The sequence below is a fragment of the Nicotiana sylvestris genome, chromosome 1, assembly GCF_000393655.2.
Source record: "Nicotiana sylvestris chromosome 1, ASM39365v2, whole genome shotgun sequence".
Taxonomy (NCBI): domain Eukaryota; kingdom Viridiplantae; phylum Streptophyta; class Magnoliopsida; order Solanales; family Solanaceae; genus Nicotiana; species Nicotiana sylvestris.
The window spans coordinates 184,377,982-184,400,087 of record NC_091057.1 but is presented as its reverse complement, the minus strand read 5'-3'; the positions used below and the strand labels follow the sequence as shown (position 1 = coordinate 184,400,087).

At 35.8% G+C, this 22,106-nt stretch overlaps 1 non-coding gene across 1 annotated transcript; it reads left to right on the top strand.

Moving 5' to 3' along the window:
• The first annotated feature begins 461 nt into the window (after window positions 1–461).
• On the top strand, window positions 462–533 carry TRNAD-GUC (transfer RNA aspartic acid (anticodon GUC)). The gene has a single exon. It is a non-coding gene; the product is annotated as a tRNA-Asp (tRNA).
• The last annotated feature ends 21,573 nt before the right edge of the window (window positions 534–22,106 follow it).

The following is a 22,106-nucleotide window of genomic DNA, read 5'->3' as shown; positions in this document are numbered from 1 at the left end:
GGGAGAAAAGACTTAATGGTAGAGGAAATATAAGTGCCTCACAGTTCCCTTTTTTTTCCTTATTATTCTTCTTAGTCATTATAAAGTAATATTTGACTTCTACAAAGAAGTTTGACTTCAGTTCCAGGTCAAGAGGTCCGAGAGATAGGTGAAGTAGCTTTCAATCCAATCAAAGAGATGAAGAATAGAGGAACCGTTAATATTGTTGTTGTCACCTTTTCTGTCCGTAGTTCAAGCCGCTCCATGCTGATTATTCCATTGTCGAGGTCTAAAGGAAAGTTTTTTAGTGAATGACAAGCCATGTATGAACGCTATGCTTATATTAAAGCATGAGCTGACTTATGTATTGGGTCAATTGCAGACCAAAATAGTTTTTTCACTCCAGTTCTTTTTTTTTCTGCTTTTTTGGTCCTTTCTAGTTTTGTTATCTAATCGTAACAGCAACCTAAGAGCACATACTAGTCGTTGTAGTATAGTGGTGAGTATTCCCGCCTGTCACGCGGGTGACCCGGGTTCGATCCCCGGCAACGGCGCTGCCCATTTTTTATTTATTTTTTGAAAATAAAATTAAAAAAAAAAAACCTAGGAACACATTTGTAATTTTTGAAAATAAAAAAAAAATAAAAAACCTAGGAACACATTTGTAAGAAAATAAAAGTGGAAGTTTTCTTTGCAGAACTGATGCTTTGTTGCACCCTCAGTTAGATCTTCCTTTCATTTATGCAATGGTTGACCTAAGCAAATTCAAGCCATATGCAATGGTGTCTGAATGCTCCGTGAAAGCAATTTCATCATATGAATCAAGAACAGCTGGCTTCTACAGATAAAAAGAATCAAATATTAACAGTTTACATGAAGAAAACAGAACCAACAACAAACATTAAGTTAAGTAATTGAAATTCGTTTTGTTCTCAGCCTGCTATGCTCTCATTTTTTAGTCCAAGAAATTGCCATTTGAGCAGCTAACTTACCGGTTCATGAACTTTTGGAATAGCACATCTATGAATCTGCTAACGGAGAGAAGTTAAACCATTGTCCATCAAGTCAAAGAAACATACAATAACATGAGAATGTCTATAGTAATCCAGACTTGGTGAAATACAAGATCAACTAAATAATCTGCTATATAAAAGGTTAAAATACACTCATGGTGTAAAAGTTATTTATATTGTGAGCGTATACTAGTTAAATCAAACAAAACGATTCAAATTATAACCTAGCTAGCAAAGTGGAGAAACTGAATTATTCAGAACTCCAAGATAAATTTATTCTGGATACGTTTAGTGAGAAAAATGGATGTTGTATCTGTATTCTTTGAGTTACAGTCTTTGTGAGTCAAAAAGCACCAACCTCTGTGATGCTATACCTCATTGAGATCCTAACTAATCAACTGTACAAGACAGATCTTCTGCTTTGATGTATTAAATTTTGAGACCTAAAAAAAAAAAGAAAATGATCTCAACTATATTCTTAAATCCTAAACTGAGAAGTGATGCCAACGAAGATGTCCTCTGAGCAGGGAATTGTGACACCGCCCATAGGATGATTGAAGCCAAATTCTTCCTCCGCTTGACTTAGCAAATCTTGAAATGAAGGCTGGCTCAAGTATGCTATGGGAATTACAAATCTCTTCCTCTGCTTCTCCCCAACATAAACAGCAAAATAGCCCTTGGGAACATCAAGGGATGTTGAGGACTTCTTGATTATACGAGGAACACGGATAGCCATGGATTTTTATTTAAGATGAGCAAAGGGTGAAAGAAGAAATACTAATATTTTGAAAGCTTGAGTAGTTTTCTAGTTTTGTGGAGAGCTGTAGCGGTGTAAACTTCTCAAAACATGTTTATATAAGCAAATGGAAAGTCATAAAATCTCACGATTTTGTTGTAAAGAGCCATTTGGGTGAAAGACAATGACAAACCAATAGCCACATGGTCCTGCCTTCCAACTAATTGACATGATTAATTACTTTAGCTCATATAAGTTCAGGAACAATAGGTCCTACCATTTTCTTATGCATGGAACAAAGGATCTCATAGAATCAATTGCATAAGAATGGATTGTCCTTATGATGATTTGTGTCTGGAACGCTATCCATTAGGACTAAAACATACCCCATATATTAATTTTGTGTCCATCTACGTCAGTACTATAAGAGAAAACAAGTCCATTATATCTCAAATTTCAGTGGTGAAGAGGCATTTGTTGCCCTGTTGATTGACAATAGCGGATGAAGTATCACATGGTTTTGCTATCCAACTCATTGGCAAGTATTTATGATTTTAGGCTATTGTGCCTGAAGATCAGTAGGCACCACTGTTTTTATGACGTGATAGAAAACACAGGATCTTCAGAAATCAAATTGTTAACAACGGGTGATTGTCCTGTAATTATTCAGGTCCGGACCACTTGGTCTGCAATTAAAAATAAATTTACTGCAATATCTGACAACTGGTTTGTCCCCTCATGCTAAGGTCATTATGCAGGATCAACTTTCCTGATTAGAATTACCTCGGTTATTTCAGCAAATTCTCTAAAACAGTAAAGGACAGAAATGTTTCCTCACTATTAACCTGTCCCCATGTCTATAGTGTCCTAATTTCCATCATGAGTGCAGATGTTATATCTTAGAGTTAATTAAGTTACATTTGTTTTGATCAGCAACAGAAATTTTGAAGATCTTGAATCGAATAAAGAAAACTGACCGACAAGCTCAGATCTGCATATTCATTTAAGAAAACAGACTCATCCATTCTGTATTCTTGCCATAAATAGGATTAAAAAACAGAAATCAAACAGTAAACTAATTATGAATACCACATATTTGGTGAGTGTTAACGAGTAAGCAGGGAGCTTTGCTTGAAAGAAAAAGATGTTTTCACACTCCTAAGCTGTACAGGTAACTGGAAAGCCAAATGGTAAACATGGAAGCTCTTATCACATCTTCAAAATATTTTTTCTATTGCATTCAGGTGCACTTACAAAACCAAGTAAGTTGAGCAAGAATTATTATATTGCAATAAATTATTCCATCGATATATGGAATTTATTCGAACCATAGAAGTAAAAAAGCTCATTACTTCAATTTCTATTGAAGTAGAAAAATGTGTCCTTAGTCATGAGAATAAAGGAATAACATCCATTGAATATGGAGCTAAATTCATTAGTCTACCTAGTCAGAGTGGTAACACTCCTCATTCTAACTTCAAATTACTGTTTCTTCTAACTCCTGAACTGTACACTCTAGAAACCTTTACAAAATTGTGTAAGCAAAAACTGTTGAATTGTTAATTTCCTTCTCACTTCCTCAAGCGAGATGTGAGAACAACGAACACATCCTCACTGCAAGGAATTGTGAGACCACCCATAGGATGATCAAAGCCAAATTCTTCCTCAGCTTGACTAAGCAAGTCTTGAAATGAAGGTTGGCTCAAGAACGATATGGGGATTACAAATCTTTTCTTCTGGTTGTCCCCAACATACACAGCAAAATGGCCTTTTGGAACATCTCCACTTGTGGAAGACTTCTTGATTATATGCGGCATACGAATAGCCATGATCTTTTAGTTTTAATGTATAAGAGCAAAGAAGTAAAAGAAGAACTACTAAAGCAGAAAAATAATCTTTGAATGCTTTCAAGTTTTGCTGAGAGCTGTGGTGGTAGTCACTCTTTGAATGTGTTTATATAGGCCAAATGGCAACTCAGAGAATCCTATTGATCATAAAGAGTTATTTCGTGGGCACCCACAGAATACAATAGCACCTGAAGTAACATGGTTTTGCCTTCCAACTAATTTTCAAAGTATTCATATCTTTAGTCCATTTAAGATCAAGACATCAGGCCCTACCTTTTGACTGAAGTTGGAACATAGCACGCCTCACAATCAAATTGCTAAAGAAGAGATGTACCCTAGAGTGATTATTCATGTCTAAATATATGCCTAGACATTTCTTGTCATTAACATGGTTTTCTAGTAAGAATTTATTCAAATAAAATGGAATATCCATCACTAGAACCAATAGAACGAAAGGAAGTGGGATGTTCCAACTTTCCAGGTGCTGTCTAGCTCAGTTCTGAACTTAATCCAAAATATTTGGCTACTCTTATATCATCTATTAAGGATATCACAAATTTTTATATGGATAATATATTATTTTGTATATGGAGGTTTAGGACTCTTTCCTAGGATTATAACAAACAAAACACCTGATCTTAGGAACACTTAAAGGAACCAACATCTGACGTACATGTCATGTACTGACATACAAATTTGATTAATCTGGGAATTCAATTATGTGTTAGGCTTTGGGCAACAAACTTATATAGCAAGATTTAATAACCTGCAAACAAGCAACATAAGTATACTTGCATTGCCACTAACATTGGTAACCCACCAGAAAATATGTACAGAAGTACTAATAAATATTTTTAGAAATAAGTTGTCTAAAATAAGATACAATTTTTTATCCTCACATCATAAGTTGTTCTAATCAATTAACTTCACGATCAGAAAAATCCAAGTTTTTCAGCTGTTCAGTAGAAATTCTAATAAATCAAACCAGAGATTTATTCTGAAAAGAGCAGAAAATAAAAATATCTAATGGAGTATGATCTATTAGTGTCACTTCTTTGATAGTTTGAAAATTCTGCTACAAATATTAAGTATTCTTTATTGTCATTGCCAAAAACTTTCAGTGTTCTGGATAAGTGCCAGATAAAGTGTCTCCTTTAGAATTAATTATAAAAGACTTTTAGCACATTAGAAGCTCCAATTCACATATAATGGAGAAAATGGAGTCTTGAAAAGAAATTTATCCAACAATAATACTGAAAATCCAATTGGGTAAAGAGTGAATATGAGCAGATTTCATTTGCTAATGAATGTGCTGTATGTCTTTTTGACATCAACTACTGAAAATTACATTCAAAATTGGGATCTACTGTTGCAGTTGACAGTAGCCCCCTCTATCTAATTTTCAATAATATGGTATAAATGATGTGTCTTTCCTAATTCTTTTAATGTACAAACTGAAAATCCCATTCTTTACAAAACTGTGAAAGGAAAAGCCTCATATCCTACTCAAGTGAGAAGTAAGATCAATGAAGACATCCTCGCTGCAGGGAATTGTGAGACCACCCATTGAATGATCAAAGCCAAATTCTTCTTTAGCTTGACTAAGCAAGTCTTGAAATAAAGGTTGACTCAAGAATGATATGGGGATTACAAATCTCTTCTTCTGCTTCTCCCCAACATAAACAGCAAAATGACCCTTCGGGACATCTCCAGCTTGAGAAGACTTCTTTATTATACGAGGCATACGGATAGCCATGGTCATTTAGTTCAATACAGAATGAGCAAATAAGGAAGGGAAGAATTAGTAAGGACCCTGAAAGCAGAGAAAAACTTTATATGATTTCAAGTTTGTTGAGTGCTGTTATGGTAACCCTTCTTTATATGTGTTTTTATAGGCCAATGACATGTTATAAAATCCTACTTAAGTGCATAGGCATTCTGTGGACACCAGCTAAAGACAATAGCACCTGATGTATCACATGGTTTTGTCTTCCAATTCATTGTCATACTATTTACACATTGAGACTAGTCCAAAAGCAGAAGGTCCCACTGATGTTCACAACAAAGAACGTATGGAAACCTCATCTTCTTGAAGAATGGTTTAGTTAGGGACCACCTCTAGCCATTTCTTGATGTTAAATCAACAAGTTGTAGTCAGAATTCCAATGATTGATCATCAAATGCGAATCTATGAGGGCATATCCTGAAATTTAGACGAAATTTGACCATCTATAGTGCTAAAGCAATGGCTCAGGATACAAGTTGGTTCCTATGAAAAAAATCTACTGTCTTACTCTTATGATTCCAAGTGGTGGTGTAGTTGAAGACTTCGAGAACACTTATAAAATTGTCAAGCTTCTGGTCAAAGCTAAACAAAACCAACCAGTGTTTACTTGTGTTGTGCCAATGCTGAGCACTGGTGGACCTCAGCACTAATTCTGTAGGAAACAAGCAAGAGAAAAACGCAGAAGATTATCTTTAATCTGGCCAGAAAATATGATAATAGACTGGTACAAGAACGATCTGCTGGCTTAAATTTTTCAAGAAAACTCAATTGACACACTGCACCTTGAAATGATCAGATTATATAAATCTAACAACAAGTTGACTTTGAACAGCAATTTATAGCAATCAAAATTCCTATACCAAACTTCTAAGTATTTATGAACAGCCAGAGCTATGACCTGTATGATACAAGAGACAAAGACAAATGGAACGCCTAATTCATCCTCAAGCTATAATTTCAAATGATAATCTTAGCAACTACACAAACGTGTCAACTTTAACCAGTGCACGTGAAGAGTAGAACCAACTAAAATCAGCAAGCTAAGAAATTGATTTAGGCAAGTACATGATTATTTCAATTCTTGGATACTTTAATGTTTAAGTAATCAAAACTTCTAAATGGTTTGGTCCTAGCATTGGGTGGTTTATTTGTATATGGTATCAGAAGGCAGAGCTGTAAAACAGAAGAGCAACTCACAAGATGCACGGGCTGGTAATGAACATCAGCATGGAAATGAAATCTTCCTCGCCAATGCAAGGCCCCTCATCCACATCTTATCTTCAGGGCAGCCTGACAGGAAGTGTTCTTCACAGGAATTTCATCGAACAACACAGCTGCATTCTTCGTAAAGGATTTCTTGGCATACTAATCAACCAAATCACGGCACACATATACACGATTTCCGTAAAAGGGTGTAATTCAATTGACCAAAGTTGATATTTTGAAGACAAGAAGAAGATTTCAGAGATACACAAGGTGTAAGGCACGAAGTGATCACCATCTGAATGCATTCGTAAACCCGTTCTCCTCTGGTAAATTACTCTGACCTAACTAAAGTTTTGGATTAAATTATGATATTCTTTCATAACCTCCTCCACCCGCACCACTAAAAATTTCAAAAAGCAAAATATCCAAATTTTATCCCACAAATCAAGCAATATTTCAAGGGCTTTAATTTATACCGTCAAACCTCCCCTATAACAAGCCTCCTCTTTATAACAATCGTAATTTTCGGACGTTACAGTAAAGTGCTGTTATAAAAAAAGATATTATAACATAAAATAAAGGATCAGTTCCGAAAAAAACTTAACTAATGATTGTTATATAGGGATACCGTTATAGAGAGGTCTAACTGTACACAGCAGAGACAGATCTAAAATTTAAACTCTTCAACCTTTAATGTTTTTAGCATTGAACTCATAGTATATTTAAACTTATGGGTTCATGTCTACTATTTTTTATAGTTTTGATAAATTTTTACATAAATTTATGCTCTGGGTCAAAAGTAGTGGGTTCAGTTGAACCCCGCACTCGTTTGCTCATCCGCCCCTGGTACACAGCAGATAGCATAAATATTTTGGGCACTATGATCATGTCATTAAAATTTATTTGTATAAAAATCTTTTACACTGCTAGAACACAGAAAATTCTATCTTATATATTGGCGAAGTGGATAAGCTGAATATTTCAGCACTGAAGATAAATTTCTTTCGGATGCATTTAGTGAGAGAAAAGAATGTTGTATCTGTATTCTTTGAATTAGTCGTTGCGAGTCAAAAAGCGCCAATCTTTGTGGTGCTAAGCTTTACATAGCTTCTAATTAACCAACTATACAAGATGGATATCCTACTTTGATATACAAAATTGTGAGATTCTCAACTATATACTTAAATCCTAAACTGAGAAGTGATGCCAATGAAGATATCCTCTGGGACGGGTATTGTGATGGCACCCATTGGATGATTGAAGCCAAACTCATCCTCTGCTTGACTTAGCAAGTTTTGAAATGAAGGTTGGTTCAAGAATGATATAGGGATCACAAATCTCTTCTTCTGCTTCTGCCCAACATAAACAGCAAAATGGCCCTTTGGAATATCTCCAGCTGATGACGACTTCTTGATTATACGAGGCATACGGATAGCCATGAGCTTTTATTTAAGATGGCAAAGTAGCGGTTGCAATTGTTATTGGGTTATGAAAGCAGGGAAAGCTTTGAGTAGTTCTCTAATTTTTTGGATAGCTGTGGTGGTGTGGAGCTTCTCAAAACATGTTTATATAAGAAAATGGATAGTCATAAATCTCATGATTTTGTGGTGAAGAGCCATTTGGGTTGGCCACTAGTGAAAAACAATGACATGTCAATAACCACATGGTCCTGCCTTCCAACTAATTGACATGATTAATTACTTCAGCTCATAAAGAACAATAGGTCCTACATTTTTCTCCTACATGGAACAAAGGATTTCTTAGAATCAAATCCATAAATATGATGAGGTGCCATATGATGATTTACAGGACCAAAACATACCCCAGATGCCCATTATGTGTCCATTTATAGAAGTACTCTCAGAGAAAACAGGTCAATTATATCTCAAATTTTACTGGTGAAGAGGCATTTGTTGCATTGTTGATTGACAATAGCATATGAGGTATCGAGGTATCTCATGGTTTTGTTTTCCAACTCATTGTCAAATACATATACCATTGCTGCCCTACTGTTTTTCATGAAAAGATAGAGAACACAGGATATTTAGAAATCAACTTGATAACATTGATTAATTATCAATACAGGATCTTTGAGATCAGACTGATAATAATAGGTAATTCCCTTGTTTTGATTCAGGTCTGGACCACTTGGTCCGCAATTAGAAATAAAATTTACTACAATATTTGATAACTTGTTTGGTCCCTCATGCTAAGTCATTATGTGGGATCAACTTTCCTGATCAGAATTACCCGAGTTATTTCAGCAGAGTTTGAGAAATGTTTCACTAATTGTAGAGAACAAGAAATGTTTACTGGCTATCAACATGTCTGTGTCTATGTTGTGCAGATCTCCATTAAATTATGAATCACTCGTAACCTTATTGATGCGAGAAATTTGAGTAAATATTCAAGAAAAGTATAGATATTATTCTTTAGAAGACTAGATTCAAGTTCATTCCGATTAGAAAACCATGAGAGTTGAGAAACAAAATTTCTACTGCAATGAATTGATTACATCAATGTATGGAAATAGATCCGGCCCTTGTTGAAAAAGGACATCTAGAACCTCGCCTTGCCACATCCCAAAATGTTCTGATCCGTCAAAAATTTTTACCGCAAATTTCGCATTTGACACAATTCTTGTCATAAGCGAGGATGTCAACGATGACGTATTATTGACACTTGATGTAGATTCTTCTTGTTTATTGTCTCCCATTTTGACACGAATATTATTTAATAGCTGACGACACAAATCAAGATTATTTCCTTTCTAATGTGGAAGATCAGACTAAGCTGCAACCACAGAGCATACTAAGACAGAACCTTGACACAGTACCAAGATAAATCTTTTCTGATGTGGAAGAACAGACTATGCTGGAGGATCAAGTGTATTCGCACGGACAATGAAGGTGAATACAAAAATGATCATTTCAATAAGGTCTGTGAAAAAGATGGCATCGTCCGACACTTCACTGTCAGACATACACCACAACAGAATGGAGTGGCAGAACGTATGAACCGGACCTTGCTGGAGAAAGTACGGTGTATGTTGTCCAATGCTGGCTTGGACAAAGAATTTTGGGCTGAGGCAGTTACATATGCATGTTACCTCATTAATCGTCTACCATCTGCTGCTATTGATGGCAAGACACCATTTGAAAAATGGTATGGAAAGCCTACCGTAGATTATGACTCTTTGCACGTATTTGGTTCAACTGCATATTATCATGTGACAGAGTCAAAATTGGATCCAAGAGCAAAGAAGACTATTTTTATGGGGATTACTTCTGGAGTCAAAGGATATCACTTATGGTGTCCTATGACAAAGAAAGTAATATTCAGCAGGGATGTTACCTTTGATGAATCTGCTATGATAAATAAGGTAACACAAGATACCAAACAAAATGATGGTGCTTCTAAGCAGGTGGAGTTTGAGGGAAAATTTATTTTTCCTACACAAGAAGCAGAGGAGGAAACAAATGAAGATTATCCTCTGGAAGAAGAGCCAGTAGAGAGGGAGATTCCAACTCAGGAACCTCAACAACAACTTGAATCAATTGCAAATAGCAGGCCAAAAAGGACAATAACAAAACCCGTTCGTCTTATAGAGACGGTTGCTTGTGCCGTCTCAATTGTAGCTGATGATGTTCCTACCACTTATAAAGACGCAGTCCAAAGTTCAGAAGAAGATAAGTGGAGGATTGCCATGAATGATGAAATACAATCCCTTCATCAGAATCATACATGGAGATTGGCCAATCTCCCGAAGGGAAAGAAAGCAATTGAGTGCAAATGGGTATTTGCAAAGAAAGAAGGATTTCCTAACCAAGAAGATGTTCGCTACAAAGCAAGATTGGTGGCCAAAGGATATGCTCAAAAGGAGTTAATTGATTACAATAAAGTGTTTTCTCCAGTTATAAAACATTCCTCCATTAGAATTATGTTGTCTTTGGTATCACAGTTGGATTTGAAACTAGTTCAGATGGATGTAAAAACTACATTATTACATGGAAACTTGGAGGAGGAAATCTACATGACTCAGCCAGAAGGATTCAAAGTTGCTGGAAAAGAAAATATGGTGTGCAAACTTGAAAAATCATTGTACGGATTGAAACAATCTTCTAGACAATGGTACAAGCGATTTGACGAGTTTATGTTGCGGCAAGGGTACAAGAGAAGCAAATACGATCATTGTGTGTATTTGCGCAAGCTTAAAGATGGTTCCTTTGTATATCTTCTCCTATATGTTGATGATATGTTGATAGCTTCCAAGAATTCGGAAGAAATTGATAAGTTGAAGATTCAACTGAAGAAGGAGTTCGAGATGAAGGATCTGGGTGAGGCAAAGAAAATTCTTGGCATGGAGATAATAAGAGATAGACGTTCAAAGAAACTCTGTTTATCTCAGAAAGAATATTTGAAAAGAGTACTACAACGTTTTGGCATTGATGAAAAGACTAAGCCAGTTAGTACTACACTTGCTCCCTATTTTAAGCTAAGTACTACTATGTCGCCAAAAGATGAAGCTGAACGAGAGTATATGTCAAAGGTACCATACGCAAATGTTGTTGGTAGCTTGATGTATGCAATGGTCTGTACGAGACCTGATATTTCACAAGTTGTTGGAGTTATTAGCAGATATATGCATAATCCAGGAAAGGAGCATTGACAAGCTGTAAAGTGGATTCTACGGTATATTCATAATAATGTAGATGTTGGGTTAGTTTTTGAGCAGGAAGACAATCACTCTGTAGTTGGATATTGTGACTCGGATTTTGCGGGTGATCTGGACAAACGAAGATCAACTACTGGTTATGTGTTTACTTTTGCAAAGACACCAGTTAGTTGGAAGTCTACTTTGCAGTCAACAGTTGCTTTGTCTACAACAGAGGCAGAGTACATGGCTATTACAGAGGCTGTGAAAGAGGCAATTTGGCTTCAGGGGTTGCTAAAAGAGCTTGGTGTTGAACAAAAAAGTATCACAATTTTTTGTGATAGTCAAAGTGCTATTCAATTAGCGAAGAACCAAGTTTATCATGCAAGGACGAAGCACATTGATGTTCGGTATCATTTCGTCCGAGAAATCATAGAAGAAGGGGGAGTCACGGTAAAGAAAATTCATACTACGGAGAATCCTGCTGATATGCTGACAAAAGTGGTGACTGCGGTCAAGTTTCAATATTGTTTGGATTTGATCAACATTGTTGAACACTGAAGATAGAAGATGAAGACACAACCAAAATTTGTTATTGAGAGAAAATTAAAGATGTGGAATTTTATCAATTTTGTAGATTGACAAAAGAAATTGTCCCACATCGGTGGATGATTTCATTTGGAAGAAAATATTTCCCTATAAAAGGAGGCTTAATATTTAGGATTTAAACACACCTCTCATTTGCCTTCTTATCTTTTTAAGGCATTTGTATCTTCTCTCTCTAGTATTATTTCACTTGTATTTTTGGAGTGGAATAAAATATTGGTTGTGTCCGAGGAAGTAGGCAAAATTGGCCGAACCTCGTAAATTCTGGTGTTCCTTTTATTGTTACTTTATTGTCTTATTTATTATTTGGTGGCTGTCATAATTTTTGGTATAGTAGTTGTGACTCATTCACACTATATACGTTTGGCTTCCGCAACAATTCCGATTAGAAAACCATGAGAGTTGAGAAGCAAAATTTCTACTGCAATGAATTGATTACATCAATGTATGGAAATAGAATTGAACCATGTAAGTAAAAAGGTTCATTACTTCAATTTCTGTTGAAGTAGAAAAATGTGTCCTTAGTCAAGAGAAAAAAGAATGACATCCATTCTTTATGGAGCTAAACTCATTAATCTATCTTCTAACTCCTAAACTGTACAAATTGGAAATCCTACTTTATAGCTTTACAAAGTAGTGTAACCAAAAAGAAAAAGGGGGACTAATTTCCTTGTCACTTCCTCAAGCGAGATGTGAGATCAATGAAAAAGTCTTCACTGCACGGAATTGTGAGACCACCCATTGGATGATCAAAGCCAAATTATTCCTCAGCTTGACTAAGCAAGTCTTAAAATGCCGGTTGACTCAAGAATGATATGGGAATCACAAATCTTTTCTTTTGCTTCTCCCCGATATAGACAGCAAAGTGGCCCTTGGGAACATCTCCACTTGTGGAAGACTTCTTGATCATACGAAGAATTGCCATGATCTTTTAGTTTTAGTAAGAAAGAAAGAATTACTAAAGAACTTAAAAGCAAAGAAAGCTTTCAATACTTTCAAGTTTTATCAGAGCTGTTGGTGGTAGACACCTCTTTGAATATGTTTATATAGGCAATGGAAGTTCATAGAAAACAGCTGATGTGTGTTGAATAGGAATTTGTGGGCACCAGCAGAAGACAATGTCACTGAAAATCACATGCTTTTTTTCCCCAAGTATTAATAACTTTGCACTATTAGTTCAAGAACAATAGGCCCAACAAGCATCATTCACTGATGAAATCTTAATAATAGATGAAGCCTGTGCCACTTGGCCAAGTGCTTCTTAGCTTTGTCCAAACTTAGTGCAAATTAACATTAGGCCTTAATTCATGGACAACATGCCCTACCTTTTCTTTGAACATGGAACAAGATTATCCTTCAAAATCAAATTGCTAAAGAGGAAATAAAATAATTTCTATCACCCTAATTTCTATCACCCTAATTTCCAACTTCCAAGTGCTTCTTAGCTTAGGTCTAGACCTTGATCCAAAATATGGGGGTTCTCCAATTTCTTTTCAGTAATCATTATTAGCCCCAGAGGGTTGAAAAGAATTCATTTTACTTGTATTTGAAGCCTCAATTCTTATAATGAAGAGGTAATAGAGACATGGAAAGAACTGATATACTTGATTAGAATCTAGTTTTGGCGAGAATGTCCCAATAAAAATGATTATACTTGAGAATTTAAAAGCACTGTCTATAGGGAAACTAGCATGAAGCTTCTGATGATGGTGCCCAAAAATTCCAAAATAGGTGGTGAAAGATGGTCTAATTGATGTCTATGAAAGACAGTAGAATATGAAGGATCATATGACTTTGCCTTATATGGCCTTGTGCTGTACTTATAATTTGAGACCATTTTGGTGAATAATAGATGGTCCTACTTTCATGAAAATATATAGTGGAAAAGACTCATCAATTAAGGTGAGGTGAAGGAATGAATGATTTAGTTATTGACCTCCTTGGACTAAAAGATGCCCGGATACTTTATGTCCAGCAGCCTGAGTAGGTCCTCAAGTCGAAAACAACAACAACAACAACCCAGTGAGATCCCACATGTGGGGTCTGAGGAGGGTAGTGTGTACGCAGACCTTACCCCTACTCCGGAGGAGTAGTGAGGCTGTTTCCGGTCAAGTCGAAAATGACTGTAAAATGGCTCTCTGGTATAATTAGATCAACAACGAAAATCAGAATATGAAACATTATCTTATTCATGACAGAAACTTCTTGCGTTTTTGTTAAATAGGGAGATAGAAAAAAGAACGAGCTCATATGCGCGTCTGCTGTAAGGTTTTTAGATCGAAAGCTTGTGAATCAGTGGAATGAAGGGTTAAAACATTGATATAATACATTAGCTACTCCAGATGAAGGATGTTGACTTGAATGAAGAGACTCATCCTTTTATAAATCGGATTAACTGCATATATTCACCTGTGACTTAAAAGTCAGAAATGCATTTCGTACACATTGATAATCACCTTTGTAAGTAGAAAAACACGGGAGTTGAGCATATGGAATAATAAGTACAAGAAATACCAATGCTAACTGGATGTGGAACCATAAAGGGGAAAAAGTTCAATACTTCACTATCTTTGAAGTAGAAAAAGTAAAAGAGCCATTCATCTCTTTGACATGAATAACAAAATAGGCTTTGTGGAGTTAAGTTCACTAAAATTCCTCATTCTAATTACAGTTTTCTCTAACTCTTCAGCTATACAAACTATGCAGATCCTGCTTTACTGCTCTATAAAATTGTTAAAGCAAGTTTTCGTGTCAGTTGCTCAAACGAGAAGTAAGGTCGATGAAGATGTCCTCTCTACAGGAAATTGTGAGACCGCCAACGTACACCGCGAAATAACCCTTGGGAACATCTCCAGACGTGGAAGACTTCTTGATTATACGAGGCATACGAATAGCCATGATTCTTTTAGCTTTAGTATATATAGACAACGGAAGAAAGAATGCACCACTAAAGACCTCAAAAATTGCAGATAAAGCTTTGAATGCTTGTAAGTTTTGCTGAGAGTTGTGGTGGTAAAGACTTCCTTGAATGTGTTTATATAGGAAATGGAAACTGAGAGAATCATGTTAACCAGTGGTGAAGAGTTATTCAGTGGATACCAGATGAAGACAATATCACCTGAAGTAACATGTTTTTGCCTTTCAACTCATTGCCAAAGTATTGATGACTCTAGGTCACATTGGTTCAAGACAATAGGCCCTGCCTTTAACTTGGTGTTCTGGTATGCATTTATTCTTTAAGAATATGGATTTATCCATCACCACATACGAATAGAACAAAAGGAAGTGGGATGTTCCTTCAGGTGTTGTTGGGTTTTGTGTATTTAATATAAATTAAATACTTAAAGAGGGTAAATGAGAAATGGAGGGAAATGAAATTTTTGAGTGAAATTTTAAGTTTCCCCCTTGTTAAATGTACATTGTCCCATATTGGAATAGAAAGAGGTTTTTTATGGGTATATAAGCAATTGCTCTTCTTCTAACTCTTAAAAAGTTGAGAAGAAAGCAAGCCTCGCGCCGTCGTCGTCGCTCGGCTTCGGCTTCGGTCAATTGATTGATTAACTTTTTGGACCAAATTTATTTGTTAATAGTAAAATATTAACAAAAATATTATTAAATATTTAATTTAATAACAGAATATTAATATTAAATAAATATTAATATTAAATACATTTCAGTTATCCAAATTTCAGTTTTCTGTTTTTGTAACAGAAAATTAACTACCCATCAATTTTCCCTCTTTATTGTTGAGTAAATACCCATTTATGTAATGGCATTTATGATGTGGCCGTTTTGCAGAAACAACCATTCTGAAGAGTTGCACCTCTTCAAATTCAGCCAACTTTTGGCTATAAATACAACACTATTCTGCTTAGAATTTCACTACGATTTTCTGAGTTTCTTCTCCTTCTTCTGCATACTTTTAGCATCAAACAAAGCCAAAAGTAAGTGTGATTTGCTACCGAACTTTGTGTTCGCTGAAACATTGGGGTTTGAAGTACCACTACACCAATGTGTAATTCGTTCTATCCTGGAAGGAAATAATCCATAACCTTGGGTACTAAGAGGGGATTAAATCCCTTAAGGAAACACTGTGAACTCAGTGGGCTCGAATTGATTTTCTGTCATTTCTGTTATGATCATTTCTGTTTATATTGATTTATATTTCCAGAATTATTTTACAAATACAATATACTAACAAGCTTAAGGAATTTAATATATTTTCTGTATTTGTACTTACTGTTTCTGGAGAGTAAAACCTATGTGGTTTTGTACTCTATTAAAATCTACGTGATTTTAACGTTGTTGTCATTCTTTTACAGAAATGACTAATGATAATGTGAACCAAGATGTTCCAATGGTGACTGTCAATGTCTCAACAAACCGAACGACACCGGCAACATTGGCACCGGCGGAGAAACCCGAAAAAATTTTCGGGATTGATTTCAAGCGCTGGCAGCAGAAGATGTTCTTCTATTTGACTACTCTAAGTCTCCAGAAGTTCATCAAGGAAGATGTTCCTGTGCTGTCTGATGAAACTCCAGAAAATGAACGCTTTCTCGTGACTGAGGCGTGGAAACATTCAGATTTTTTGTGTAAGAATTATATTCTAAGCGAGCTGGAGTATGCTTTGTATAACGTCTACAGTGGCGTGGAAACGTCAAAAGCGCTGTGGACTGCGCTTGAAAAGAAATACAAAACTGAAGATGCCGGGTTGAAGAAGTTCGTGGCTGCAAAGTTTTTGGACTACAAAATGGTAGATAACAAGTCTGTTATTACCCAAGTCCAGGAATTGCAAGTGGTTATTCACGATCTCCTTGCTGAAGGTATAAATCAAATTAATATTGATGTTGAAAGTAGTAATCTTAGTATTCTTACTAATAGAAATTTCATTGAAGGTCTTGCCATCAATGAAGCTTTCCAAGTAGCAGCAATGATTGAGAAATTGCCTCCTTTGTGGAAGGACTTCAAAAACTACTTGAAATACAAACGCAAGGAGATGTCCCTTGAAGATCTTATTGTTCAGTTGATAATCGAAGAGGACAACAAAACTGCTGAAAAGAGAGGCCGTGGAAATTCAACAATAATGGGAGCAAATATTGTTGAAGAGAACAAAAAGAGGAAGAAGGCTTCTGGTCCGAAATACAACCCAAACAAGAAGCAGTTCAATGGAAACTGCTACAACTGTGGAAAAACCAGACACAAATCTACGGAGTGTCGTGCTTTGAAGAAAGACAAGAAGAAATGCCAAGCAAACATGGTTGAAAAACATGATGATGTTGATGACTTATGTGTCATGCTTTCCGAATGCAACTTGGTGGGCAATCCTAAAGAGTGGTGGATTGATTCTGGAGCCACTCGCCATGTTTGTGCTGTCAAAGAAGCTTTTGCTACTTATGATCTTGTTGGACCCGATGAGACAATTTCCATGGGAAATGCTGCAAAGGCCAAGATTGAAGGATGCAGGAAGATAGTTCTCAAAATGACTTCCGACAAAGTGGTGACTTTGAACAACGTCCTTCATGTTCCCGAGATTAGAAAGAATTTAGTCTCTACTGGACTTCTTGTTAAGAATGGTTTTAAATGTGTTTTTATTTCCGATAAGGTTGTAATAAGTAAGAATGAAATGTTTGTAGGAAAAGGCTACCTCACTGAGGGCCTTTTCAAGCTGAATGTAATGGTTGTGGAAAATAATAATAAAATTTCAGCTTCGTCTTACTTACTTGAGTCAAATGAATTATGGCATATACGTTTGGGTCATGTCAATTATAAAACCTTACAAAAATGATTAATTTGGAAGTATTGCCTAAGTTTGAATGTGACAAATCAAATGTCAAGTATGTGTGGAATCTAAGTATGTTAAACATCCTTATAAGTTAGTTGAAAGGAATTCAAATCCTTTAGACTTAATTCACACAGATATTTGTGACATGAAGTCAATACCATCTCGCGGTGGAAAGAAGTATTTTATAACTTTTATTGACGATAGTACTAGATATTGCTATGTTTACTTACTTAATAGTAAAGGTGAAACAATAAACGCATTCAAGCAATACAAAAATGAAGTTGAAACACAACTTAATAAGAAAATCAAAATAATAAGAAGTGATAGGGGTGGTAAATATGAATCTCCTTTTGAACAAATATGTTTAGAATATGGAATTATTCATCAAACAACGGCCCCTTACACGCCCCAATCCAATGGGATTACAGAAAGAAAGAATCGTTCATTAAAGGAGATGATGAACGCATTATTGATAAGTTCTGGTTTGCCACAGAACTTGTGGGGGGAAGCCGTTCTAACGGCTAGACAAATACTAAATCGAGTACCCCATAGCAAAACACAATCCATTCCATATGAAAAATGGAAAGGAAGGAAGCCCAACTTGAATTATTTTAAAGTGTGGGGGTGTTTGGCAAATGTGCAAGTTCCTAAACCCAAAAGGGTAAAAATAGGACAGAAAACCGTTGATTGTGTTTTCATAGGATATGCAACTAATAGTAAAGCATATCGATTTCTGGTTCATAAATCAGAAAATCCTGACATTCATAATAATACTGTTATAGAATCAGATAATGTTGAGTTCTTTGAAAAAATATATCCGTATAAAAAGGAATATGAGTCAATTGGTGAAGGACCTAAACAACCTCGGGAAGAAACAAAAGAAAGTACACTTAACCAGGAGGATCCAAGACGTAGTAAACATCAAAGAACGTCTACTTCATTTGGACCAGATTTTGTGACTTTCTTATTGGAAAATGAGCCTCAAACGTTTAAAGAAGCTATGTCTTCTTTGGAATCATTATTATGGAAAGAGGCAGTCAATAGTGAAATAGAATCCGTACTGAACAACCATACATGGGAATTGGTTGATCTTCCTCCTGGAAATAAACCGTTGGGTTCTAAATGGATCTTTAAGAGGAAAATGAAAGATGATGACACTATTGACAAGTATAAGGCAAGACTTATGGTCAAAGGGTATAGACAACGAGAAGGTCTTGACTATTTTGATACATACTCTCCAGTTACAAGAATTACGTCCATACGAACGTTGGTAGCGTTAGTTGCAGTTTATGGTCTTGAAATTCATCAAATAGATATTAAGACGGCCTTCTTAAATGGAGAGTTGGAGGAAGAAATTTACATGGAACAACCTGAAGGATTTGTGGTTCCAGATAAAGAAAAGAAGGTTTGTAGACTTGTTAAGTCCCTTTACGGACTAAAACAAGCACCCAAATAATGGCATGCGAAATTTGACCAAACTATGTTGTCAAATAGGTTTAAGATAAATGAATATGATAAATGTGTGTACATTAGAAATGTTCCAAATCACATAGTCATTGTTTGCTTATATGTGGATGATATGCTCATAATGAGTAATGACATTGTTAACATAAATGCTACAAGCGTATGCTAACTAGCAAGTTTGATATGAAAGATTTGGGAGTTGTTGATTTAATTCTGGGAATTAAGATCTATAAGACTTCTCAAGGTCTAGCATTGTCACAATCTCATTATATTAAGACAGTACTTGAAAAATTCAAGCACTTGGGATTTAAAGTTGCAAAAACTCCAATTGATGTGAATCTTGCATTAGCGAAGAACAAAGGCCAAAGCATATCACAATTGGATTATGCTCGTGTGTTGGGATGCTTAATATACATCATGAATTGTACACGACCAGATATAGCTTGTGTTATAAGTAAATTGAGTCGATATACAAGCAATCTAAGTCAATCTCATTGGATGACCATGAAACGTGTTTTGGGGTATTTAGTACATACCCAGGACTTTGCTTTGCACTACAGTAAATATCATGTGGTCATTGAGGGATATTGTGATGCAAATTGGATCATCGGATCAACTGATTCTAAGTCCACAAGTGGATATGTATTCACTATTGGTGGAGGAGCGGTATCTTGGAAGTCATCCAAACAAACTTGTATTGCCCGCTCTACAATAGAGGTTGAGTTCATAGTGTTGGATAAAGCCGGTGAAGAAGCTGAATGGCTCCGGAATTTCTTGGAAAATATTCCATTTTGGCCCAAACCGTTGGCACCAATATGCATACATTGTGATAGTCAAGCGGTAATTGGAAACGCTGGGAGCGTTATGTATAACGGTAAATCTCGTCATATACGACGAAGATATAAAACCGTTAGACAATTACTCTCTAGAGGAATTATCATGATTGACTATGTAAAATCAAGTAATAATATATCAGATCCACTTACAAAAGGCCTAACTAGAGAGGTAGTTGAGAAGTCATCAAGGGGAATGGGACTGTGGCCGAGAACAAGTCATAGTGGTGGTAACTCTACCTAGAAGACTGGAGATCCCAAGATCTAGGTTCAAGGAGATCAAACAAATTCATTAATTACGGTTCAACATTGTCAACTAAACTTTTGGTTCATTCTTGTGATGAGACAATGTTCAGTACCAAGGATAAAGCATTAAGGCTTTTTAATGATTTCTAAATTTGATATGGGGTATATCAAATAGTGTATATACGGGATGACACGTTTAGGAATCACCTATGTAAGTGTGAAGTGTTACCCGCTTCAAGGAGAACTTTGTAAGGCCAGTTCTCTACGCACTTATGAAATCAGTCGGTGTTCATGGCTAAAACGAACACAACAATGAGAACCAAAGACGGTTAAGGGTTGGTTGTGTGACTTGTGGTTGTCTAAGTATACACCAAAGATCGACGGTTCCAAGATATCAAATCTACCGATTGATCGAGTATATCCGACATAAGTTCACTACGGAAAGTTCAAAGGGAAACCTACTTATCAAGATGCAATTAATCCTTGCTTGTCACACCGTTTTCCATGCATACTTCCGTGATATAGCCATTCCTCATTCATGTGGAAGATTGTTGGGTTTTGTGTATTTAATATAAATTAAATGCTTAAAAGAAGGTGAATGGAAATAGAGGGAAATGAAATTTTTGAGTGAAATTTTAAGTTTCTCCCTTGGTAAATGTACATTGTCCCATATTAGAAGAGGAAGAGATTTTTTATGGGTATATAAGCAATTGCTCTTCTTCTAGCTCTTAAAGAGTTGAGAAGAAAGCAAGCCTCGTGCCGCCGTTGTCGTCGCTCGCTCGGCTTCGGCTTTGGTCAAATGATCGATTGATTGATTAACTTTTTGGACCAAATTTATTTGTTAATAGTAAAATATTAACAGAAATGTTATTACATATTTATTTTAATAACAGAATATTAATATTAAATAAATATTAATATTAAATCCATTTCAGTTATCCAAATTTCAGTTTTCTGTTTTTGTAATAGAAAATTAACTACGCATCAATTTTCCCTCTTTATTTTCCCTCTTTATTGTTGAGTAAATAGTCATTTATGTAATGACATGTATGTTGTGGCCGTTTTGCAGAAACATCCATTCTGAAGAGTTGCACCTCTTCACATTTCAGCCCAACTTTTGGCTATAAATACAACACTATTCTGCTCAGAATTTCACTACGATTTTCTGAGTTTCTTCTCGTTCTTCTGCATACTTTTAGCATCAAACAAAGCAAAAAATAAGTGTGATTTGCTACCAAACTTTGTGTTCGCTGAAACACTGGGGTTTGAAGTACCACTACACCAGTGTGTAATTCGTTCTATCCTGGGAGAAAATAATCTATAACCTTGGTTACTAGGAGGGGATTAAATTCCTTAAGAAAACACTGTGAACTTAGTGGGCTCGAATTGATTTTCTGTCTTTTCTGTTTATGTCATTTCTGTTTATGATCATTTCTGTTTATATTGATTTGTATTTCCAAAATTATTTTACAAATACAATATACTAACAGGTGCTTCCAAACATGGCCCTGAACTTAATCCAATAAATGTGGCTAATCTTAACTCTTGGATAAAATTTATGAGTGGAGGTCTCGAAAATGCTAGTCAAATTAATGCTGACAGCTTGGAGTGTGGACACTGTTAACTTGTGTTGCAGCTTGCCAGGAGCTCCTAAAGTGAAAAATGATTCTTTAAGTAGCTATCCAGATATGAGAATTGGATCTACTCTAAGCATAAGAACATGAACCAAAGGAAACATGTCATGCATATGAAAATTGTACTAATATATTATTTCCTGATAGAAAATTCTGAAGTTTCAGTCAAATAAGAACAACAAAGACCAACATTCGAGCTAGATTTAAGTCTGCTTTTAGGTCATTGTAAACAAAAGCTTGCACATTAAGTAAGTTACTCTAAGCATTGGCTACTACTCCATATGAAGGATGGTTGACTTGAATGAAGAGACTCATCC